At 42.1% G+C, this 25,980-nt stretch overlaps 1 protein-coding gene across 2 annotated transcripts in view; it reads left to right on the top strand.

Moving 5' to 3' along the window:
- The first annotated feature begins 2,481 nt into the window (after positions 1 to 2,481).
- znf609a (zinc finger protein 609a) overlaps positions 2,482 to 25,980 on the top strand; it is a 116,841-nt gene continuing 93,342 nt past the window's right edge. For both annotated transcript variants that reach the window (XM_072672231.1, XM_072672232.1), the window contains exon 1: positions 2,482 to 2,906. The gene's annotated coding sequence lies outside the window, so the exon portion shown is untranslated. The remainder of the gene's footprint in view (positions 2,907 to 25,980) is intronic.

Here is a 25,980-nt window from a genome sequence, read left to right as displayed (position 1 = left end):
ATAGATTCTTCTGATAGCAGGCAGAGCTGCGTGAAAGCTGACTGAAGCCCACAGCGCAGAGGCAGGATAAATAACGCAGCTGATGGGCAGCAGACGGAAATGCAGGAGCCCAGCTGTGCTGATCCCACAGTAACATTCTCAAATCTGCTGAGGTGTGATGGCTTCAAATAGGCTCGAATATTTATTTCTCTTTCCGCTCCAAGCCCCTATGCTTAGCACAGTGGGAAAATGACGGCACTTTAGAAATGGAGGAGGGTTCTGTGTGACTGAGTGGCTAAGTCAGTGTGAAAGTGTGGAGGCACAGGGAAGATGAAGTGGTGGACCTGACTGCCACCCTTGCTGTGTGAAAATTATCTCATTAATTCAGTTTCCTTTGGCCTCTCCGTCCCCGAGTGCTACAGAGATTCTCTCTCTATCTCCCTCATTCTCTGCCTCTCTCTCTCTTTCATGGCAAGCCGACATTAGCATATCCTGGTTGCCCAGGCAACTAGCTCAGAATGCCTCAATTCCCCGCAGCTTCCTCACCACAAAAGCAGAGTAAACACGAGAGTTTATCTTCTCCTGGTGTATGACAAATAGTATGACATGTTTGCTTGTCATAACGAAAGGTTCTTTTGCTTCCCCTGCAGCTGCTGGCTGATTTCACTTGTGACAAAGACCTCCTATGACGCTCGCTTCACACAAGAACCTTGCTGAATAGACTATCTTCAACTCTGTCAAAGCCTCAAAGCTTACTTCTGATCTGCATCATTTGCTTTCTCGCCATTAAATCTGGATGCCTTTTCCCACCAGCATTGTGAGTGTCTGTGAAAAGGAAGCTAAGACAGCTTATTTAGTTCATTCTAATGGGGAAAAGACTCTTTATATTATATAAGAGTCTTTATATTGGCAATATTCTCCAGTACATGCAGTTTTTGGGTAGCTAACAAAACGACCACAGTGAAATAGTTTTTATGGATGAAAAGAGCATAAAAGCGTCATTAGATCATCACTGGATCATTGATGAGCTGAACATGTGTACAGTGTGCAGCTGGATAGCTTTTACAGCAATAACATCCCTATCATATTTAGACCTGAAATAAAACTACTTGTGGATCAGTCAGAGAGAAAGAGAGAAAGAAAGAAAGACAGAATGATTATGTAAGCAAAATAAAGAAAGAAACACCAAGTAAACAAAAAAGGGGAAAAATCTAAACAAAAGAAAAGAAAGAAAGATAGAAGACTTAAAGACTACGGAAATAAAAGAAAGAACTGAAGACTAAGTGAAGAAAAAGAGAGAGTAAACAAAAGAAAGAAAGGTTAAGTAAACAAAGAAAGAAATACTAAGTTACCAAACAAAGAAAAAGTTAACAAAAGATAGAAAGAAGGACAGAAAGACTAAGAAAAGAAAAACACTACATAAAGAAAAAGAAAGACTAAGTATACAAAAGAAAACAAGAAAGAAAAACAAAGTAAGCAAAAAGAAAGACTAAATGAGACAAAATGAAGACTAAGTATACAAAAAGAATAAAGACTAAGTAAACAAAAGAAAGAAAGAAAGACTAAGCAAACAAAAGAAAGAAAGAAAGATTAAGTAAACAAAAGAAAAAAAAGACTAAGTAAACAAAAGAAAGAAAGACTAAGTAAACAAAAGAAAGAAAGAAAGACTAAGTAAACAAATGAAAGAAAGAAAGACTAAGTAAACAAAAGAAAGAAAGAAAGACTAAGTAAACAAAAGAAAGAAAGAAAGACTAAGTAAACAAAAGAAAAAAAGACTAAGTAAACAAAAGAAAGAAAGACTAAGTAAACAAAAGAAAGAAAGAAAGACTAAGTAAACAAATGAAAGAAAGACTAAGTAAACAAAAGAAAGAAAGAAAGACTAAGTAAACAAAAGAAAGAAATAGAAAGAAGACTACCTAAATAAAAAAGGAAATAGAAAGAAGACTACCTAAATAAAAAAGGAAATACCAAGTAAACAAAAAATGATGAAGAAAGACTTAGTAAACAAATACAAAGCAAGAAAGAAAGGAAGGAAGACTATGTAAACAAAAGGAAGAAAAAAAGACTACCTAAACAAAAAATAAAGAAATACCAAGTAAACAAAAAAGGATGAAGAAAGACTACGTAAACAAATAAAAAGAAAAAAAACTAAGTAAACAAAAGAAAGATAGTAAGAAAAAAGTAAGAAAAAAAGAAACAAAAGAAAGAAAGAAAGAAAGGGTGACTGAGTAAACAAAAGAAACAAAGGGAATAGGAAAAGAAGGGAAAGAAAACAAGATTGGAGTGAAGGAAACGAAAGGAAAAAAGGTAAAATATTGATTGATTAGGTGGCTGAATAGTTGTGTGACTGGCTGACTGTCGTCTGAGCACACTTCCCGGTGTGATCCGGTTCCGCAGTGTGTCGTCCTGTCCGGGGCTCCGCTCCTCCCAGTCCAATCCGAGCGGATTCAGTCCAGGCTTTGCTCCAGCTCCCCCTGCTTGCCCTGCTGCTTACATTGTATCAATCTCTCGCCTTTGAGAGCTGAAAACAGCCATTAAGATCATGTTAGAGATTCACTGAAAAGCAAAAGCTGAGGAATCCAGCGGAATGAAAGCCTCCTGAAACTGCGGATTTTACCCCCCTCCAAACCCAGAGGTGAGCTGCCGCGGTTTTGGAAGCGGGCTCGGAGCGGAGCTGGACGGGAAATGCCCGGTGCAGCCGGCGGTGTTCGGTTTTCAACGGGGTCTCAGCGTGTGATGGCCGCGCTCCAGTAAACTGGCCCTTCCGCTGCCCGGACCTTGCCGTGCCTTGCCTCTCTGGATTTGCGTTGAGCGCGGTGATTGATTAAAGCAGCACGTTTTGAGCTTCGTTTATCCCCGTTTTCCCTTCACCACCAGGATCTATGGAGTGCACATAAACAGTCGCTGGATCGGGGTCTACACTCGGGGTAAGCAGCCGTGTTGGTGGATCTTGTGTGCAGGAATGTGTGTGTTTTTTTCTCCCACTTTTAGGCGATGGAGCCCTGCTTAACAATCGTTAGCCGACTAGCTGCTCTTGGCTAACAAGCTAGCCAGCATTAGCACGCTAGCAGGCTAGCTGGGGATACGTGCTGGCAGCGGTTGTGTCCTCATGTTTTTGTCTCGTTCAAAAAGCCTTTGTTTGATGTGAAGGCGAGAGTTTCTTATTCTGACCAGGAAGACGAAGTGTGTGCGTCCTTGCGCTGAGGTTTTGGTCAGCGGTGTTCGTCAAGGCTAACATCTTTGTTTGACGCCTTTAATGTCACTGCATGTGTGTGTGTGTGTGTGTGTGTGTGTGTGTGTGAGAGAGAGAGAGAGAGAGGCTGGTCTGTTACGTTAGCTAGCTGCGGGAAAATAAAGGCACACACGGCGGCTTATCCCCTGACGCCTCAGCCTGGCTAAGCTAAAATGCAGCTAGCTACTTGTGGTGCTCAGTTGGCTGTGTGTGTGTGTGTGTGTGTGAGAGAGAGAGTGTGTGTGTATATGTATGTGTGTGTAAACGCGGCGAGGACCAGCCTTCGTGACGGTTTGACTAATGTTAGGGGAGTCAGTTGCCCTTGGCTTTGTCACGTTTCGTTATGGCTGAGTTAGCCGCAGCTAGCTCTGCTAGGACATCCAGCCAGCGCGTGCTGCTCAGTACAGCGGAGAGCCGAGGAGTGCATGTCCAACCTGTTAGCTCCCCAGAGCCTGCACTGATTTACACCGCAGCCGCGGCTCGCTGCTCCGATGCCCAGTGATTTCCTCCCCCTCCTCAACTCTGGGCTCACCTGTGACCTGAAAGTCTCTGCTTACAATCACAGCTTCCAGGTTTATTTGAAGTGACCCCGATGACTCCTGTACAAACAGCTAGCCAGCTAACTAGCATGCCCCTCTGAATGTAATCAGGCGAGCTAACGAGGCCCCCAGAGCAGCGGCGAGGCACAGCTTCAGCTGAACATGCTGAGGAGCTCAGACGAACCACTGCTGCTGTCGTCTGCTGAGCTTATAAGAGCTGGTTAAACCCTGTCTCTCCCAGACGATTTTCCTCCTTCCTGCCTTCAAAAATGGGTGGACGTGTTCTCACCATCTGCTTGGAATGTATTAGATTAGCTTCAGCTTGGTCTTTGAGAAAGTACAGAAAGTACAAGCCAACGAAAAGCAATCAGACCTGCAAAGAAACATAAATATATTCACATGCAGGTGAATTGCAGATATCTGAGGAGAACAATGTGCAGATGTAATAGGGACAGATATAGCGTCTATAGGCTGTGTTATGGATCTGTGATCATTATTTGCTCTAGTGTCTTTAAACTGCAGGCCCTCACATTCAGGCCTGTTTTCAGTTCAGTCACAGCAAGGGGCAAAAATCTGGCTGATTAAATGTTAAGACTTTAAGCTCGAAGACGTCACTATTTTGTAGTTTGGGGTATATTATGTATGTGTGTATGTGTGTGTGTGTGTGTGTGTGGTTTGTTTTTATGGAGCTGGGCACTGATTGTTCATTAGGGTGAGTAATCTTCACCCCCCCCCCCACCTCTTTTGTTACTCAGCACTGTTGACCCATAAAACCAATGAGCTGTAACGTCTTTTCTCAGTTGAGGTGACTGGTTTTGTATATTTCAGATTGAAGAGTTTTTGAATGAGTGTGTCTGGGTTCAGATTAGAGTGACACATTTTGTGCGGTTGTATAACGCAGGTACAGTAATCAAGTCTTCGTCTAGTTCCGGAAAATGCTGCTTTATGTCGTGTCAAAGAAGCGAAATGAACAAAAGCCAGTCGTGCCTGACACTCCCAAGTGCTCGTAAGGAGACCTGCTGATGCTGCTAGAACTTTGGATTTCTGTGTAAACTATTTTACAGCTAATGATAAAATAAGGATAGGATGAATTAGGTCGGTTTTGTTGTTGGTGATGTCATGAAATCAATGCTGACATTAATGAGCACAGAAACAGCCAGTCAGGAGAACTGGAGAACAGCTTCTCTTCTGGCCGAGAGGTCAAAACCTTTTGAAGAAAAAAACAGTCAGCATCCATATCCATGTGTGCAGGAAAGTCTGGTAGCGCTAGCAGCGTTACTGGCGATGGGCAGTAGCTTTTAGCTGCAGAATTTAGACAAAACGTGTAAAACATACAGCTCATCTCTTCATCCAGCTGCATTTATTGTATTTACTAAGCAAAAACCGAGCTGAGGAATGGATGACGCAATATATTTCACATATTTCAAGTTTGACAGCAGTTTTAGCGTTTACTCACTGTGCTGAAGGTTCATCATGTGACGTGGTGTTGGTGTTCTGTAGATACTCACGCTGGATCTTACAGCAATCCTTTGCTGTAAAAAAAAAAAAAAAAAAAAAAAAGTGATGTGAAAGTGAAATGTTTTCCGTATTTTTGACTTTTTTGGGTCAGGTGCTGTCATCTCTGCTGTCTTTATCTTCGCTCTTTCTGTTGCAGCTGTAGTTGAGATGTTCTCCAGAACCTTACATGTCTTGGCAAAGGCTCATTTCCTAAGCTGGTGATGGTTACATGACTGTACAGTGCTGGGGGGTGGGGGGAAGTGACAGGTCAGTAACAGGGATGTGTGATAGATTGGTGTGTGATGATGATGTAGGTTGTATTTGTTGTAATTTGGAAGATCAGAATATTTAGGTGGTCCTGGACTACAATAAATAAACACTACCTGGAAAGCTAATCCAAGTAAGTATATCACTGGATTTTGGCTTTGGCCTATAATTACCATATCGGTCTAGCTCTTTTCAGTAGTTGTTATTGGAAAACCTCGGACATGAGGAGTGCCTTAAAAATATCAAGGACACTTCTTCTTGAATGAATTTTAGGCCTTTTAGCTTGTAGATTTATGTGGCTGCCAGAAAAGCTACAGACCTGGATGTAGCCAGTGACTGAACCATGATAGTGTTCAGGCCAAACCATGAAATCACAGATACAGCTCTCTGATGAAGCTAAAAAGACCATGAAAGAGTCAGAGGGTTACTGTTTTTCAACCCATGGTCTCACAAGAGACTCCGTCCTCTGGAATGACATTTTCTTGAGGAACGTTCAAGCCGGTCATTATGGTGACACTTGAATGTTTTCCCCCAGTAAGAAGCTCGTAATTATGGTCCTTCCAAGTCGACTTCCCAGTCATAACGCTGTCTGAATTTTCAAAGGCCAGTTTCCTTCGCTAACAGACTCATGCCAGTCTTATGTGCAGGCGTATGAAGGTGACAGATGCTTGCTTTCAAATGATACTGTGAGCAGCGATGCATCCATTAGGTCATTGCCTGTGCTTTCTGCCGTCTCTGATAAGTACGCTTTAAATTACACGCAAGTTTGTTAAATTGCAGCTTGTGAAATGCAGGGACTATCACAAAGGTGTAATTTGTGTCTTTGTGTGGTAATGCATGTAGGACTGGGTGGTTCAGCCTGGTCTTCATCATGGTGGAATATTGAGTGGGAGGAAAATGCACAAAACACAAGATTCCTGGAGCTAAAGCTAACCACATGTGTTGCATATGGTTTGTGTAAAATCGCAGCGCTGTTTTGGAAAGATGTTAAGCATGAAATGTTTCTTGGTGTATATGGTTGTGATGTTTATATATCATGACCAGCAGCACTGTTAATGTCTACTGTATGGTGTAGACGTGCAGCACTGTAGTGGTTTGTAAATTCTGCTTCTCATTGTGCAGTAAGGCCGGTTTCACTCTGATGTAGGTTATGTTGAAAGTGTCTGTATTGTATAATTATTGGGTGTGTTTTCTTGTTCCTTAATGACCTCAGTGTCATTTGAGGTGCTTGTATAGGTGAATGTAGTGTTGGGAGTTATACTCTTATTGGTGTAGCTTTGTGTACTTGCCCAGCTTGGGAATTAAACTCCATTCTGCTGTGGGACTGGCAGGGTTGTTACCCACTACACCACACCAACCTCCAGTTGCTAATGCAGCGATTTACTATATATCGTTTCGCCATCGTCATTGCCATGTGTACATGCGCAGTAGTCATATCGCAGGATGTGCAATGTCCTGTTAAACAACTTAAATTATAGATGTCATGTTTGCTTGATACAACAGGAGAATCTAGATTAAATCTGCCCAATATTATGTATTTGATACACAGAGGGCATTATTAATATCATATTGGATCATTGACTTGTGTAGAAGTCTGCTGAAAATTTATTTATTTAATCTCGTAATATGCATCACAGCACAACAAAATATCACCGTGTCCGTTTTTTCCAATATTGCGCAGCCCTAACCGTGATACATTATAGAAGTGCATGGTTTTATAATGATATGCCAGCCCTGAGCTAATATGTTAGCTCTTAGCTTTTCCTTCCTGCTAGGAGATGTATTGTCTATCCTCATTATGGGTTTGCTTGTTTAATTAGTATTACACTTGCAGTATGATCAGGATTAAAGCGAGGCCTGTATTTGCTCCAGTCTATTAAATCTACTGTTCGATGCCCTGCGTGTATTGAATTGAGAGGCTCACATTGAAGAATACAATACAGGATGCTAGAGCTGAGCAGTAGGACTGTTTATCAGCTGTTTATTAGCTGACGCTCTTATCCAGAGCGACTTACAAGGTTACTCGTATTACAAAGATGGGCCAATCTAGTGTTAGGAGTCTTGCCCAAGGACTCTTATTGGTGTAGCGCAGACCGGGAAACGAACCCCAGTCTCCCACGGGGTGTGGAAGCTCACTGGCAGGTTGTGGTGTTATCTGTTGCGCCACATGCCACAATATCAGTATATCTTAATATTTCATAGTACAGTAGACTGCAGTTAGTACAGGTTAATTGAGGATCATGAATGTAGTTAGTTATTCTTAGGGTTTCTGGGTCAAATTTTGTTGTTTTTTGTGGAATTTGGTTCCACATGACTTTGGTCAATGTTTGTCCACCGTGTGGCTGCTTGGTCCATAGCTCACTGTGTACCGTATGTTCACAAAAAACGTACTGTTACACCCCTATTGCCTTATCTGCTCCAGCTGATGTTAGCTACATCCTGATGCGATACACAAATGCCATATGTATAAAATAAAAAATGGTGGTAGTTTTTTCACTCTGTGTAGTTCATAAAGAGGTGCACTAAAAAAAAGAGTCCCAGAGAGCATGATTGACCTTGGTGGGTTGGTCAATCATGGCCCCGTCATTTGGTGCAGTGCTAGCCAGTGCAGGCGTCTGTTGGATCTAGTATGTGTGAATTGGTGCTACAGTAAAATCTGTCAAACTGCAGTATGTGCTCAGGTTTTATAGGACGATTTGCTGTAGGCAATTTAACATTTCCAAAAGAAAGAAGTTAGAAGACTGTCTTGATGTCTAGAAACCCTGCAGTCATAAGCTGCTTTTCATGTAGGAAAACATTCAGAGTACCATTATTTACATCAGTTAGTTGTCAGATTTGATGGGTCGCCGAAATCATTTTGGCATTAGGCTGCGTTACGGCTCCGGTTTACCCAGCAAAGCTTCCTGAAGATAAATTGCCTGGTGCAGATTTCTGCTATGCTGTTGAGTGCAGCAAGGTGATCTGAGGATAAGGTCTGCTAAGTCATTCTCTTGCGCGCACTGACATTTTGTTATCATGCTGCTATTTGGCTGGAGCCCAAGTGGATTCTGGTGCAGTGGAGGAGCAAGGCGAAACATTGTGGTCCTTTTTCCCCCCAGACGTTGTGTGTGTGTGTGTTTTTTGCAGGAACGAGTTGCCTACTTTGAGGGATCTGCCAGCGTGCCGGTTTTGACACTGAGCTGAGAGCTAGGTTTTGTGCACAGTGCTCACGGACAGTTCTGGATGCTTTTCCTTTTATTCCTCAGCCTTGACTGACCTGACGTTTGCCTTGAAATTCTGGGGCATGAAAAAGCACTTGCTCCATGTTTAATTGGCTTGGTTTTTGTGCATTTTTCCTGTTCAGGTTTTTTTTGTGGGTTGCGGTGGTGAATGGTGGGGATGAGTGAAAGGTGCCTCTGTTGTCTATTTGCTGCTCGAAAATGACCTAGACCACATAAATAAGTCATCAAAGAATGGTTTGAGAAAAAGCAGCTCAAAGGTTTAGAATGGCTATTCAAACATGAACTTCTTTGGCAGGCCATGAAATAAACAGTTTGAAAACCCTCTTGTTGTGAAGCTCTTCTGTGTTGGGGAGGGGTGGTGGGGGGAATAGGCCAGCAGTTCTTTCAGTGAGACAGAAAACCACTGGAAACATTTGGTTGCAGTCATTTTTGCTAAAGATGGGTGACATTGAAAGTGGTGAAAAGACATTTCTCACAGCGATATTGAGCACGTTAAAGGTTACTTGAATGCGAGCGTCTTTTTCCACAGGGTTTGGGGCTGGTAACATGAAGAACATGCGTACAATAGCTTGTCTGGGTTCTTTGTTGTATCGTGTTCGAACAGTAAGCAAATGTTCGTATGGACTGTTGCATTGCGTCACAAAGCCTTCAGGATGGTCATGTTGGACCACTGCTGGTCATAATGTATGTTTTATATATTTAAGGTTAGGATATTTCAGCAATCACATGCCAAAAACATTTTATTTATGGCATTTAGCTGATGCTCTTATCCAGAGCGACTTACAAGGTAACTCGTATTACAGAGGTGGGTCAGTGTAGTGTTAGGAGTTCTGCCCAAGGACTCTTATTGGTGTAGCACAGCATAGTCACCCAGACTGGGAATCGAACCCTAGTCTCCCACGTGGTGTGGTAGCTCAGTGGCAGGTAGTGGTACACTACACTTTTTACATTCCTTGTAACAAATTGTATATTAGTAGAACACAGGATGCAGTTTTGGTATCTTCCAGCTAATTCAGTCAACGTCCTTGTAAGAATCTGTGGAAAGGTACAGTTCTCTTTTCTCCACCGGATGGATATATTTCTATTCATCCGTAATGCCGTTTATCCTTGCTCGTTTTCCCTCCTGTTAGCTAAGGCGCAGCGCGGACATTACTGCTCGATGCACACAGTCATTTAAAGAATTTTCGGTAGCCTGTGTGTTTCTTATTTTATTTGTTTATTTATTATTTTTTAAATTACAATTATATGTAAATAATATAGTTTTTTACTTCTATTATTTATATTGTGTGTGTATGTGTGTGTGTATATAGTGGTAATGTATCTACATTTTGCATCCGCATGTCTTGCTATCCCTTTGCTGCTGTGACACTGTGAATTTCCCCACTGTGGGACTAATAAAGGATTATCTCATCTTATGGCGAGTGCACATGATGGTAGCTGGAAGACGTAGCTTATTTCAAATCAGCTTTGTGGGAATATTACCAGTTCCCAGTGAACTATGATGGCGAACATGCTAAAGTTTACATTTTACAGGCTGTACCAACTGTACTGTAACTACTGTATACTGTAATTATACTGTACTATTGGTAGAATAAACTATAATGAAGTTGTGGGAAAAATAGGTCTATGCTTTTAATTGCTTTTAAAGCTTTATGTTTATCAGTGGAATGGCAAGTGTACATGTGAGCGGACACTGCAGTGCACTGAACTGACCTTGGGTAGGAGTAGCAACTTCAACAGAACACCCAAGACCAAACCAGTTTAATAGTATGTGAATATAATAGTGGCATAGTATAGAGTTTCTTGAGACAATTATAGGATTATTTAACTGTGGAAACTGGGGAGGAACTTCTCAAGGTGCTTTTAGGAACCTTCAAGATTTTTTAGAGGGAGGTTATTTGAAGGCTTCTTCTTCTATTGGAATATCTAAGAGTGTCCATCACTGGCCAGATGTTTAATGTTAACCTGAACCTCTCTTTCTCTTTGCACAAGTGAGCTCTTCATCCTCTTGTTATTTATGTTCGTTTCGGTGTCAGAACTCTGTGATCACAAATGTAACACTACTGTCAACTCTGCCAAATGTCGCAAAGACCGCAGTCACTGGAGCGTTTCTGTGTCCATCTCCATTTTCCATTGTCTAAAGAGCTTAGTTGGACCATGGCAGTTGAACTGTGACATTTACATGGTCTTGGTTCTACTTGGCATTAGACTAGGCTGGCTTCCGAATCTTTACAATGCTTGTTGAATGCATAAGTCCTACGTCGAGGCGCTCCTTTCGTCTGTCAGGCTGACTTACCTTGAAGTAGTGTGTGTTCAGTCACTGTTCATACTGTTGTCAACATGTTCCTGTATTTTGACTCGCAGGCAGACAGTGATGAGAAGCAAGCCAAGGCATCTGAGCCGTGGAAGGAGCGATAAATGCACTTTCTGTCGAGACAGTGGGAAAGAGGAGTGTTAACGGGGAAGGCAGACCTGGATTAAGCCCAGCCTTCAACTAAACTGCAGTGTCAGGGGTGTTTGACCTGAGCTAAGAATTCAATTTAGTACAGCCTTTCACTTGCTCTCATTTCATCCCAGCCAGGCAGCTTTTATTCACAAGCAGAGCTCCTGTAAAAAAGGCCTTAGCGTTTGCTTTTGCACCTCTGACCAGTCCTTTAAGTGTTTTGTGTAGGAATGAGTAGTATCCATCATCGCCTTGCTTCCTAACACTGCTGCTTCAGGCTTAGACCTTCTTTGAATGGGTGGATGTACATGCATTTCAGGGGTTCCCTGCCCTGCGTGTTTTTGTGTGTACTACTACTTTACGCACAATTCATGGAGGGCTTGTTAATGAGCTGGATTAGCCAGATCAGGTTTGTTGGGAGCAGGGTGAACACTAAAACATGCAGGCCTTCAGGACCAGGGTTTGGAACCACTGCTCTAGTTCAGTTTGAATCAGTCGCATGTTGTGTTAGAAACTTTTATTGCCAAGGATCAGTGTTGAGCACAGCAGAGCCCCCATTGAATAGCTGTAACGTGTGATGCCTGGAGATCCATTACCTCAGAATCTTATGTCACCATAACTGCGCGTTTTATCACAGCTAGTGTCTCGTGCTCCAAGCGAGCAGTAAATGAGAGCCACACGGGTGCAGAAATGGCTGTTAGAAATGGCAGATCACTAAGAGAGGTTTGGTGTTCATTACCAGTATCCCTCCAACATGGCAGCCACCGCCGCCACCGCTGCTGAACAGGATAATTTCCTGCGTGTGAAATGCTACGACCACATTCTTAACCTGGCCTCTCGCTGGGTGCTCAAGTTGCACATTGTGGTGTTTTTCCACCGTAGCCTCACTGCTAAACCTTGTTTTATTAGTAAAAGATATTATGAGTCATTAGTTCCTTTCCTTTAAAAGTACCGAGTACAGTCAGGAGAGGGAAATCCTGTATGGAAAAGGAGGCATTAAGATGCAGCAATTAATCATTTAATCATCGCATCTCAGCTCTGAGTCATAATCGAATCAAATCACGAGGTGCCTAGAGATTCACACACCTAGTCATTTCTGCTTGTACAGCACAGCCACAGTGCTCTCTTTGCTTATCCTAGCTTGGAAAGCTGGGGGCAGAGCGCAGGGTTGGCCATGCTATGTCCCCTCTGTAGCAGAGGAGGTTAAGTACCTTGCTGAAGGGCCTAACAGTGGCAGCTAAGCAGGCCTGGGTATTGAACGCAGTGCAGGGAACAGAACATTCTGTTAACAGTGATAACAACCCTGCACTACGGCAAGGTCATGTGATGCTCCACGCAACTCCTGCCTCCCAGCTCTAGTGTGGTGGTGGTGGTTGTTTTTTTTGTTAGATAGTGGATAAAGTCAGTGTTTTTCCTGACCAACCATAACTGATACTGGGCAGTTATAATCTGCCTTTGGTAGATGGGTCACCGAAAGTGAACAGTGGGAATTTTCTTTTAGCATCAAGCAGCAAAGAAGTTGTACCAATGAAATTAATACCACCTTTCACCTGTGATGTGGATATTCTTGTGCAGCCCGAACCTGGAGTTTATGAATGATTATGAATGATTATTTTAAAACTTGTAAATATGACCACCATGCAGCTAATAAGAGTAGACATCCTTCAGACAACTGTGGTGTAAAAGCCCTTTACCCTTTACCATAGTCATGTTTTTTGAGGTATTGAGCTTGATGGAATCAAGCAGTTTGGGTAAATGAAGTCCTCTTCCTGTAGCTCTCGCATAACTTGATCAGAAGTTGTGTGGAGTTGTGTCCTGGCTTTGTGAGGAGCCGGATTAGTGTTGTTAAATCCCTCTGGCCTTTCAGCCCTCAGTACAGGATAATGTAGATAAAGCCAGGCTGCTGTGCGATATTAAAGTGGCTGCTGATTCTTGGGCTCTTAGTCAGATTAGTTAGACTGAATGTGCTTCTGCTGCAACCGCTGACCTGCAGCTGAACCGGCTTGGTGACAGGTGAGTGAATGACAGGGAGCTATACACACAGAGAGAGAGAGAGAGAGAGAGAGAGAGAGAGAGAGAGAAGGCAGACGAAGAGTGGAAGGGCAGATATTTCTAGGGTCTTCGGTTTCAGATTACACTCTGCTTTTAAAGACATGAGTATTTTTTGGAAAAATATTGAATGCTATATTACCTGCACACTGCACACTGAAGGATGTTCTTCTCTAATCTGTGGTGTTGTCACTTGGTGATGGTGGTGGTGGTTGTTTTTTTAAAGTGAAGAAAGATTGGTTGAATCCTTCCTAAACTCCAGCTTCAGTGTTTGAGTGGTTGATTTTATCCTCCATCTGTGTCACTTGCATCGACTGGGTTGGTGAAATACGGTCCAGTGAATGTCAGAAACCTGTCTTTTTTTTATGATCTAAAAAAAAAGTTCACTTGGCAGAGTGGCTGGGTAGTCAGCTACAGCTTCATTAAAACAGCCGATCGTCTTACACTTGCGATTTTTGGCTTGGCTGCATGACATTTGAGCATAATAAGGAGTTTCTCCAAGTCTCCCAACGTTGGGAAGAAATTGCTGTCATGAGGGGAAAAGGCTGAAAGGTTTCCTTCACCCACCATTGCTATATATTTTAAATCTTTTTTGGCAGTTTCCCGATTTGCCTCTCTGTCTAAATGGTGTGAAATCTTGCTGAGGCTGCTGTCTGCTCCCAGCTTATCTGTCTCTTCCTCTCACAGAGCATTCAGTCAGGCCTCGTCAACTTATAAAGCTAAACGCTTCTGAGATTACCACCTGGAACACATATTTGCCAACGCTAAGAAAACATTGGCAAACTCCATCATTCCCAGGTTATGCTGGACAGCTATGGAAGCGTGTACCTAGTTAATGCAAGTATATGCAATGGAATACTGAGGTTTGGGCATCCCTGGTCTAAATATCTGTCTGTGAATAGTTAAGTAGAAGTGGAAGACCAAACAATTTTCAGAGGAAACGGCTCAATCACTCTTTCACTGCAAAAGACCTTCAAGAAGATTGACTAGAGACTGAAGCGGTAGTGCACTATTCTACTGTGCAGCGACACCTGCACAGATATTATTTTTCATAGGAAGAAATGTCAAAAGCAACACTTTCCCTGCCTCATCAACCACAAAATTCAGTAGGTTTTCTAAGGACTTGAGGACTAAGGAGGTTTAAATCAAGCTGGTTTCGATATTCCAACAAGAAAATGAGCAAAATGAATGCAGAAATCCACGGAAAGAACATCTTTTCAGCTGTAAAGTGCAGCGGTGCATCGATCAGGCCTATTGAAGATCAGGTTAATAATTAGTTTGGGGATGCCCAAACCCTTTACATGCCACTGTTTACTTTACTGTTTGTTATAAACTTATAAACTACAAACCAGATGGTAATTTAGATGTTTTTACTTAATGTTTTATGAATTTTGGAAGCAATAATAAATTGTCTCTATTTAGAGCCCCTTTTCTGTCTGCAGTTAACCCTTTAAATCGCTGAGAAACTCTGCTAATAATTACATTACCCCACCTTCTCATGTAAAGCAAATCCCTTCTGAATTAACGCTGTAATATAGTCTAGACCAAGACTAAACTTGAGTATGCACAAAACTTCAGACAATTGAGTGTTGATCTGCTGGGCCATGTTAAGTCAAACAAGCCTTTTGTGTTTGCGAAATGACCTCAACAATTTGACCTCAGCTTTTCACAAGGTACTATAGCCCCTAATGGTGCAGCCAAAAAAAAGAAGTGTGCATCACATGCTGTTCAGTGAGTTTTGAAGCAGATCTGAAAGTAGATTTAAAGACCAACTTGCTTTATTGTTGACCAAGGAATAATAGGCCTGAATCCTAGGGGTTAATATTGCCCGCGCACTGGGATTTCTGTTGACCAGACTGTCCAGTCACCACTGGGGCATGTCAGGAAGGCAGGAAGTGTGATTCCTTTATCAAACGAATAAAGAAATCCCTTTTTTCTGAAGTCAGGGAAAGCTGGTGTTTGTAATGAAACCTGCTCTTGGTGTGGGGGAGGGTAGATGAGGTGTTATGTTGCACCACCCTGGGGCAGTTTGGGGTTGAGTGCCTTTCCCAGGCAGCAACTCTAGTTTGTGGAAGGGCATCTGAGTAAAGACACAGTCACCCTTTATGTTGTATAATGGAAAGATATTTGCATCCATGCAAACATGTTACTAGTGCTGAGCCAAGTGTTGTAACATCTGAACCCGTATGTTTGTATGCTGTGATGTTGACGTTCTGTGATGGAGCTTTTAGTTTCAGTTAGCAATATATATATAGTATGCTTATAGTACGTCATTATTATGAAAACCGCTAATTCTTGTGGATTCGGCCTCAATTTTCATGTTTTATAGTATAGAGGAACAGTGCTTAGAAAGTCCTCATTGACTTAACAAAGGCAAACCTAAATCTTGTCTGATACCATGATATAGTGACACAATGGAAAGTGTCATGATCTCCAAGTCTGTCAATACTGTACAGCGCTTTACATTATTTTAATGTTTTATAATTGACAACAATTACAGTGACTCCAAACAATTAGAATATGTTACTGAGATTGTGTAGCTCATTAGACTCCATTAGTGCCAAAGCATTAATCACACAGTCAGGGGGGAAAATACGTTAATCAGTGACCAGCCCTGGACTGAAATCGCTTGTGTCTTAAGCTGTAGCATGTTCTAGACGTTCGGATATTCATCAACTGCTGTTAGCCTCCAGCTATAACTCTTTCCTAACAGCTCTTAAGGCATCCTTTTTTCCCCCTGTGCTCTTAAATCGGCATCGCGTAATTGATGCCCCCTTTTCAGTAGAGTAATCCTGAGTGATGTCTCTGCTTCCGTCACTTATTCATGTGGGCAGGCTTTCTCCTGTTCTGGTGAATTCCCAGTGGGGTGGACAATTACATGTTTCCTCTCAACTGGGTCATGGTGAGGCAAGAGTAGTGTGGCCTGAGCACTGCCTGGTGGGAAGCCATCAGCAGAACACGGGAGTCTTCCTGTTTGTGCTCATGCTCATGTGTTGCCTCTTGGAGAGATCTTTGCTGTGGATTTCTAAGGCAGATGGCAGACTGGTGAGAACTGCCTTAGTCTCATTGCCTGAAGGGGAGGCTTTAATTGGAGGAAATCGCCAGCATGGCTCCCACCAGTCACATGCGCTTGGGGTGCAGACATGTTCATGCAGACATGTTCAGCACTAGGCTGTAAAGTTTATCAATCCGGGCTGCTTAGTCCTGAAATGGGACTGAATTGGCAGCAGCATTAAAAAAAAAATTAGTCAGGTGTCTGCTGTCTGGACCATCTTCAGAACTGCTCTTTACCCGCTCACAACCCCCAAGAGGACTCCAAAGGATAATACCTGGATCAGCCTTGAAATAGCCAAGAACCAGTTTATTAAAATGTGCCTGGATAAACCATGACCTTTGGAAACCCCATAGTTTGCAGTGATTAGTTTGCCTTGGTTTTGGCCTTGTCACTAAAGTCTCTGTGTAGTGTAACTTTAGGGCGTTTTGCTCCTATTCTCCTGAGCAGAGTCTGAGTAAGTTGAGTGGTGGCTGGATTCTTGACTGTTCGTAAATTGAGGTTTTCCGATTGTGAGTATAATTTGAGAACTGTAACAGCTACCCGCAATACATCCAACAGGAGCTGCTCAGTGTCTGAGTGCGAGAGAGCCTGTCTGGCTGGAAGTCATCCGCATGCTTTCCACAACCAAATGTGGTTCTGTCCACCTCAGTGCTGGTGCTGACTGCTGAACCCTCTAAAACCCCATCACTCTAATTCATGATTAATAGCAGTAAATGTCCAGCTCTCCTGTAATGAGGCCATAAATCAGCTCCCTGATCTCCTGGTATGATAAGTGCTGCTTCATTCTCACTTTTCCCTCCATAAAGAGAATGCTGTGGTGGAGCTTGTTTGCTTGGGAATTGTGATATTTTTTCAATTCCCTTAAGGCAGTAGTTTGGCAAAACCTCAAACTCAGCAATATCTCCCCCTTGGCCCAGTTCAGCAACTGTAAACTGCAGGACGACAACACACTCTATCTTCTAGCTGCATTGAGTTCTTAAGTCATGTCATATGGAGCTTGGACATTGGAGTTTACTGCCGGACCCAGGTCCACTTGCTCTGCCAGTTCGGGTTGTTTGGTCAAATGTGGAAGCTGTTTTCGAGCCAGGAGTGGTCCACAACACTGATCTCTGGTCCTCCTGAAATTGGGAGTCTGGGGTTCGCTGATTGATTCATTTGTGTCATGCCTTCGACTTATCGCCTGCATGGCTAAAACCTACTTCTACAAACACGGCTCCTTGTTCTCGGGAGTTCCTGCATGATGAAATTGATGATGAGTCTAATAAATGGATGAACCTAGGTCCTACTGTTTTGCACAAATATGTGCAGACAAGTGAGATTTGGAATTGTGCGGTCTTTGCATGGTTTGTATGGGATCTTCTGTCTGAAAGGAAATCCGTGATAATGAGCCCCTCTCCCAAACCAGCCCAGAATTGGTCCAGGGTACAGACTTCAACACTACAGAATCCTTTGACTCTATTTGGATTTTTTTTTTTGCCAAATTCTGTTTTTAAATGTTTTAAAATCTGTGGCTCTTATTAGGGGTTACTGGCGCTGGTAATTGAAGTGCTGTCGTGGTTTTGTCTGCTGACAAACGTGAACATAAGAGCTGCTTTGGTTGTAGGCCTGCCTCATGACAGACTAATGATACCTCCACTGGTGACTTCATCAGACCATCAGAGATTAGGTTGCTCAGACAGAGAAGCTGCCAAATGGTACCTCTGAAATCCTCTCACATTTCTTGGAAAGCTTGTTTGTGTACTGTGTCACTTAGCTGCTGCCCTTCTCCCGTCACTTAATGAAAGTCACTCATGCTGTTGCAATCTTTGAAACCGTGCAAATGAACCGTGCAATGAGACGTGCTGCTAATTTGAAGACAGTCCTAATAATATTTTGAGTCTTTCAGGTTCTTCCAGAAGGGCAGTGAGTGGCTGTAGGGTGCTCCAGTCATCACTGAAGGTGGTGTTTCTGGTCCTCTGCAGTACAGACATTTGCAGATTAAAGCATTAAGGCACGAATGCAAGTTAAGCAGTGTGTGCTGAAATAAGCTTGGTGCTGTATAAAGGGCAGACACATTTTTAATGGATGTTGGGGCTGTTCAGAATTATTCATGATTCAAAGAGAGTCTGGGGGGCGGCTCGGTCTGAGGGGGTTGTGGTCTGAAGGGGCTCTGTCTGGAGGGGCTCGACGTATTTCTTGAAGGATCCACTGCAAAACTGCAGCATGGTAAGAACACACTACAGCTATGTTTCTCAAGTTAGCAGGAGCACCTTTTAGATTGTGTTTCTGTCCGGATCTGTCATGTCTGTGTATGTTTCTCGGCCCGTGACTCATCCGAATCTAATAACATTTGTCCCGTCCGCATACACTGTGATTTTCCAGGCCATTGTCACCTACTGTTAGGAAAAGTCCCTCTATCAGAGATCCTCTCATGGATATCAGACCTTCTGAATGGCATCCAAAAAAAGACAAAACAACAAACATTTGGTTCCAAAAACTGAACTCCACTGCAATGAGATGCAGCGTCTCTTTAACCCTTGAAAGTAACTGTTGTGAATGTGATCCGCTGACTATATACTTGAAACATCCGGATCGTGAACTCGCTCGGAATATGCAAAGTTGCTTGTTATGCGGCAGTCACTGCTGGTGTTTCGGTTGTACGGGGAAGGCTCTGGGAGGTTTTGGTTCATGTGTCCTGCATGTTGGCAGGACAGATGGGTTAACACTGCTGGAACGTGGCTCAGATGTCTCTCAGACCTCCTCCTGAAGTGGTGAGCGTAATCAGATTTGTACTGTTTTAACTGTGTCTCCAGATATGATCATGGCCCTCAAGTAAACTGGGTCAATAAGCCTTATGTGGACAAAAAGACTACTCGGCATGAATGTGTTTGCATTAAATAATGCTTTTTAATTAAGTGTTTATGGTATATAAAAAATAAATAATGAACTTGCTGGAATATGCTATACTTTGTTCTCTGTTGGGGAAATAGAGGTAGTTGGATAAAAAAAAAATTGTGTGTATGTATGTATATATGTGTGTGTGTGTGTGTGTATGTGTGTGTGTGTATATGTATATATATATATATATATATATATATATATATATATATATATATGTATATATATATATATATATATGTATATATATATATATATATATATATATATATATATATAATTTTAATATATACTTTTTTTAAAGCAGAAATGATTAAATAGTTTGTGGTTCTTTTTATTATATGTGTGTGTGTGTGGGGGGGGAGGGTACTCCCATGTACTGGGCCATGTAATGTGCATCACACAGATCATTTGGAACTGCATAGATGTGGTTAGCGTTAACTTCTGTTTATGTATTCCTTGTTAAATAGCATAATAAACACCACTTCAAATAGGGAACATACTCTGAATGGCCATATTTTGACACCCACAATCTGAGCACTGGCTTCCCATTAGCTTGAATGGGTTTTCTGTTATGCGCATTATGCAGCGCATGGATAGATCAATTAATAAGTTAGATTTAGACATCCATATTTCTTGACTGTAGCTAGCGTTTGTGTTCAGTTCTGGGTCTGCTGTCTGCTCACCGGGTGATTAATAACTCCATTAGCGCCGATCAGGCGAAGCCCCCATGCTTAAGCATTCAGACAGTGACTTCAGTCTTGACGCTCTTGTCGCATGTGACCATGATTTAAAGCAGATGGTACGCTGGTTTTCCATACAGGTGCAGCTTATTAATCAAACTCTGACAAATAGTTTGCATTCGAACAAATGTGGCATTGCAGAAGGCAAAGATAATTCAGATTTAATTTAACAAAAAAATAATAATAAACGCTTGAACGTTTCAAGAGAATTCATGAATATGAAATGAAGAAGAGAGACCAGTAAGGTAAACTAGCTCTTTTATTTCTGTTGACAAAAGCCAGATCCAGACTGAGGGCTGAACATTTTAGGCTAATGTTCAACCTGTCCCTGCCTGTGTCTGCCATAACTATCTGTCTGAAATCACCTGGTAGTCAAAATTGACGTTCCAGTTTTCCAGTTAAACAGACGAGCTGTTGTCTTTGGAAAAAACTAAACTGATTTAGCAGGATTTTATAGGTTCTGCTCAATTACAGCTTCATATTGGAAGCCTGCGATGAGCCAACTATGACAAATGAGGCCCAGAGCATTGGTTATCTAAATAACGACTGTGAGGAGGCCTGTTTTATCTGCTCTGAGAGTTTCCCCTCTTGTCAATGTTGATGTAAGACATTCCTCTGCTCACCCTCGTGCACTGCAGAAACCCTTCATGCTCCGTTCACTCCTCAGTACACGAATGCTTTTCTCTTCTGAGGGCTGCATGCGTGCCAGTGAAAAGCTGGGAGCTTAGGCTGTTCAGAGCTAGAGGCCTGGCTGTGGTGTGAGCCTGAGAACTAGCAGACATTGATCCTTGAACGCTATTTTGTGTTTTGTAAAGTTGTACCATGGAAATTCCCTGCTTTTTGATCCTTCGTGTGTCGGTGGGAGGTGCTTTTCTGATTTGTTGGGTTTGCTGATTTGGAGGGCTGAAGTAAAACAAAAGTAGTAGCTTTTCAAGGCAGATGGATTTGAGTTGAAGCATTTAGTAAAACATGCCCCTTCTGCTAATATTCTGAACTATATCTGACCTGTTCTACCTGGAGACAAATTGTCTGAGTTTCTTGACATTTGTCAATGTTTTTCAGCTTTTTCTGTCGATTGATCTGTTTATTGGAGGTTAGCACAACAGTGTTGCTGCATATTTTTATGATTATTATAATTTTTTACATTGGTGGAGATGTTTACAACCTATGCTGGTTAAAGTGTTTTAAAGAATAATGGGGATAAAACCCTCACGTAAGCTTTCTCTGTTAGAAACTAATTAGCATTTACAATGTTCTCCAACCACTGTGCTGTTAACTGTCCTTTTTTTAATGGCAGAACCTGCTGAACTGCATCTATAATCCAAGTACTCTCCTGATGCCGTTTTACTGCTCATTTTTATGTTTTGGAACACAGTGTGACTTTCCACATAATTTGAGAGTTGGTCCTCTGCTCTGCTGGGTGTGGGAACACTGTGCTATCAGCATACATAAAGCCTGAGAGACACGGAGGGGCTGAGAGATGGGAATTAAGGCCGTCTTATTCATGTGCAGATGAAGTTCTGGAGAACACGTGACCATAAAAAAAAATCTCCCTGGGTCTACATGCCTCTCCTTCTGCCTCAGTCTCTCTGCCGCTGCCGCTTTGCCTCAGTGTCTCCCTGCTCTTTCTCTGCCTGTCATTCTGCCTTTGTCTTTCTCTGCGTCAGCGTCTCTCTGCTTGCCCTTCTGCCTCACTCCCTGCCTCTGTCTGCCTGCCTCTCTGCCCCTTTCTTTCTTTGTGTTTCTCTCTGCCACTGTATCTCTCTCTGCTTGCCTTTCTGCTTCACTCCCTGCCTCTGTCTCTCTCTATCTGCCTGCCTCTTTCCTCTGCCTCTCTCTGCCTGGCTCTGTCTCTCTCTGCCTGGCTCTGTCTCTCTTTGCCTGCCTCTGCCTCTCTCTCTCTCTCTCTCTCTCTCTCTCTCTCTCTCTCTCTCTCTCTGCCTCTGTTTCTTGGGTGTGACCTACCTAGTAAATGGCGGTGTTTCCCAGTTCTCACTGTGCTGTTGTGTGGGGTCCTCTGCAGTGACGTGGCGTGTGGGGGGGGATGAGTCGAGCTATTAAAGCTGATTTATTGAATTGTGCTCATTGGGACATCAGCTGAGGATGAGTCCGGCCCCTGAAGGGCTGAGAGCTGGCTGCTCTTGACTTCGTTTAAGTGTTTAATTGATGAATAATCGTTGCCAAGGAAACAGTCTTGTGATTTAAGAAGTGTAGCTTTGGACCAAAAGACCAGAAGGAGGGGGAACATTTGGTCAGATAGTGCCTCTAATATACAGTCTAATAGCTTCCAAATCTTCCAGTGTGTAGTTTATTGTGATCATGTTAAAGGCTTTTCAGGAGTTTTTGTGTACACACATTAAGTGCTGGAATATCAGTGGTGAACTCTTTAGTAAAATGTCAGGCTTTTATTGTAACGTCAGTGAAAAACAGTTTGTGATGCTCTCCTGGTTCTGGGTGTAGAGATATTTTCCCTCCTTCCCAAGCTTTGAATGATAAACTGAGAGAGGCAGCCTATTATTAATATTGCCTATGCTCATAGTTCATATCCTTCATTCCATTTTAATTACCAGGTATTATTATCTGATACGAGACCTCATACATGTAGCTGAGATTGATTATAATGCATGTTCATCTGTTATCGTCCATGCTTGAATGTAAGCCTAGGTAAACCTGTCAGTATCAGTATCAGCATCAGCAGTACCAGTAAACAAATACAATAAATGTCGGTGCAACAATATTAAACTATTAATAGCCCGACTCTGCAGCATGGTAGGTTGATGGCATGTATGTTTGACTTTTTTATATTAAAAGATAAATGTAGTATCTCTTTTTTTTTATCTTGGGCAGCAAAACATTTAAGCTGCATTATTTTAAGGGAATATCATTTTCATGGCATTGGATTTTATACTCTACTGTACAGTACTTACATCCTGTGTTAGTTTTACATGCTTTTAAACAATTAAAAAAGTTTCCGATGGTGTAATTTCTCTGCACTGCAAGACTTCAAAGTAGGGCTGGGCGATGTGGTAAAAATATCATGATAATTAAAGCATTTTCACGATACTCGATAATATTTATCGTGATACACGTGAATGCAGACACGTATCTGTATCAGCAGATTCTTAAAAGCTACTGTTCAAATACTGTCCCATACTTAGTGCAGGTATTTTTAACCAAAATGTGCTGCACTTTATCCAAACATGCAGTTGATCAGTGTTCCTTAAGCACTGATGATAGACACAATATGCTTCTCTAAGCATATCGAGGGTGTCACAATAACAAAATTCATCACAATACAATAAAATATCGTCATATTGCCCAGCTCTAGTTTAAAGTGCAGCATTCTGAAACCTGCACATCAGATCTCTATTTTGAAACTGGTCATATCAGGAAGTTGGAATTTGTGGGGAACTTTGTGCAGGTGTGGGGAACAAAAACAGAAACCCATTAAGGAGCATTAAGCTGGTGTACTAATTCAGTGTTTCCTCCTGAGTATGCTATAGACCCATTGGCCTGTAGAACAGAGCTGAGCAGGGATGGAGTATAATCTGAGTGAACCACACAGTTCGTCACAGAGATGCTTTTATCAAGAAGAACACCAGCATTAAAAAAATTGACTAATCCGCCCTGGGAATTTGCCACAGTTGCATTAGCAGAGTTCTAACTGAAATGCATGTCTGGGTAATCAGAGGTGGGAAAAATGAGTCCAGGGTCAAAGGAGCACATACTTAGTACATTATGTCTAACACCAGCCGGTTAAACTGCAGCCTGTGCACCAGGGGTTCTTGCGTCTATAAGAAAAGCAACTGATTCAGAGGTTCAGTTGTAATGTTGGCGCTCGGACACGTTTCATGGAGAATTCCTCTGAATCCTATTGGTTTTGCTGGAATCTATTATTACGTTCTCTGTATGCTGATTTATTATATTTTAGCTAAATGTACTCGTTAATCTACAGATGAGAATGCAGGTTCTTATCATTCTTAAATTATTGCCTGGTCACAGGTGCTTAGGCTGTTAAGGGAAATGTAGTAGTATGGCTGTTGAATACATCAGCCTTGGTGAACTGTCTGATATTCCTCTAACAGTCAAACGAGTCAAATTTAAGTATTGAACTCTGGAGTTGCAGAATCTCACATATGTTGGTAAATACTGTTATTATGAAAAATAAATGTGTAACATTACCCTGAAGACACATGACAAATACAGGGAAAATCCTAACATGGTCATCTAAACAATCTGAGACAAACACTCCTAATAGTAAAGGTGTTACAAAGGGTTATTTGAGCGAATCCATAGAAGAACCACGTGGATTTAGTAAAGAACCGTTTTTGTAAAGGTTCGGTTTAAACATCTCCTTTGTAAAAACGATTCTTTACGGAGCTTAAAATAGTTAGTCTGTGGCATCTCTATAAAGTGTAGCGGTGCCTAGAAACTCCTCCAGCTAATCTCTGCCTTGAAATGCTTTTTATCAGTTATCAAACAATTTTAGGAAAAAATATTAATAAAAATAAATAAATAAATAAATAAATTATATATATATATATATATATATATATATATATATATATATATATATATATATATATATACACACATATATGTGTGTGTGTGTGTATATATATATATATATATATATATATATATATATATATATATATATATATATATATGCACACTACAGTCATTATTTATTATCCTCTGTCTGTACTGTGTTGTCTGTCCGCACTTGTTTGTTTGTGTTGCACTTGTGTTTTGTATGCACTGTCTATGTTGCACCATGGTCCTGGAGGAACGTGGTTTCGTTTCACTTTGTACTCTGTATGTAGTTGAAATGACAATAAACCCACTTGACTTGACTTGACTTGACTTGTATGTATGTATGTATGTATGTGTGTGTGTGTGTATATATATATATATATATATATATATATATATGTGTGTATGTGTATATATATGTATGTGTGTGTGTATATATATATATATAACCCTGAGCTACCTAAAGAAGTGTGTAGCTGAGCTGTATCATCTCAACTCTGTGAACTCGGTCTAGCTTCTGGAAGGGCAGAGGTTCTTGAAAACACTGTTTCCTCACTCTCTCTGAACCGGCTGGAAATGCTCTGTGACATGAAGGCTATAAAGCCCTCTACCTCCTATCTTGCCCTCTCTATCTCTCTCAGAGAATTCGTGTCCTGCGGGGTCTGTCATCCAGCCTCCTCGTTCGCCTCTCTGCTGCTCAGTGGACAAAGTTAAATGTGACTCAAGTTGCCTGCCTGCGTTATTCAGATGTGTGTCATGGGAATTGAGATGAAAGAAGTCGGAAATGTTTCATTCCTGCCTCTCTGGTCCTTATCGGAGTGCGCGAGGGCGGTATCAAAGCACTCTCGGTGCAGGGCTCACACAGCGAATGCTGATTGGAAGGTTGCCCAAGTGAAGCCGAAGTAAAGGTCTGCCACAGAGCGAGACTTCAGGACACGGCTCTCCGAATGTCTGCTTGTGCTAAAAGCTCACCTAGCTGGACTTAATCGACAGCCCGGCAGCCGGCAGAGGCCAGGCGGTCTGGGCTTGGAGGGCGAGGGGGAGTGGATATCCTAGAAATGGCGCGTTGCGCGTCGTTGCAAATCGAAGCCCTCCTGCATTTCCGAGTGGCCCCCGCTCCTGACATTTTGCTGAGATGGAGCCTGGCTGACCTCTCAGGAGTCTTGATTCCCATCACTTGGAACTCCCTGTGAATTTCTATTTCAGTTAGCAGCTCAAGCACACAATCCAATTACACAGGCCGGCCTCGGTGTGGCTCTCCACATAGAACAACCAGCCTCTCACCGCCAGGCAGCCACTCAGAAATAGCTTGTTAGGAAAGTTTTGCTCCTGTAATTAAGGGCCTGAACTCGTTGATATTTTACAGAGCTAGAAGAAGAATCTTAAGGTGGAAACGACCTCAGCTCTTACAGAGGTTGTGTCCTTTTTTTTATATTTTACCTTCAGCAAACTAAATCGTTGTGCTTGCTGGGAAACTTGTGGTCCAATCCTAGAACAAAATGACCTTTTTAAAGGTGAAATTTATACTTGTAAAAATGGGTT

The sequence above is a fragment of the Salminus brasiliensis genome, chromosome 2 (assembly GCF_030463535.1).
Source record: "Salminus brasiliensis chromosome 2, fSalBra1.hap2, whole genome shotgun sequence".
Lineage (NCBI taxonomy): Eukaryota > Metazoa > Chordata > Actinopteri > Characiformes > Bryconidae > Salminus > Salminus brasiliensis.
This window is presented reverse-complemented; position numbering and strand designations above follow the sequence as displayed.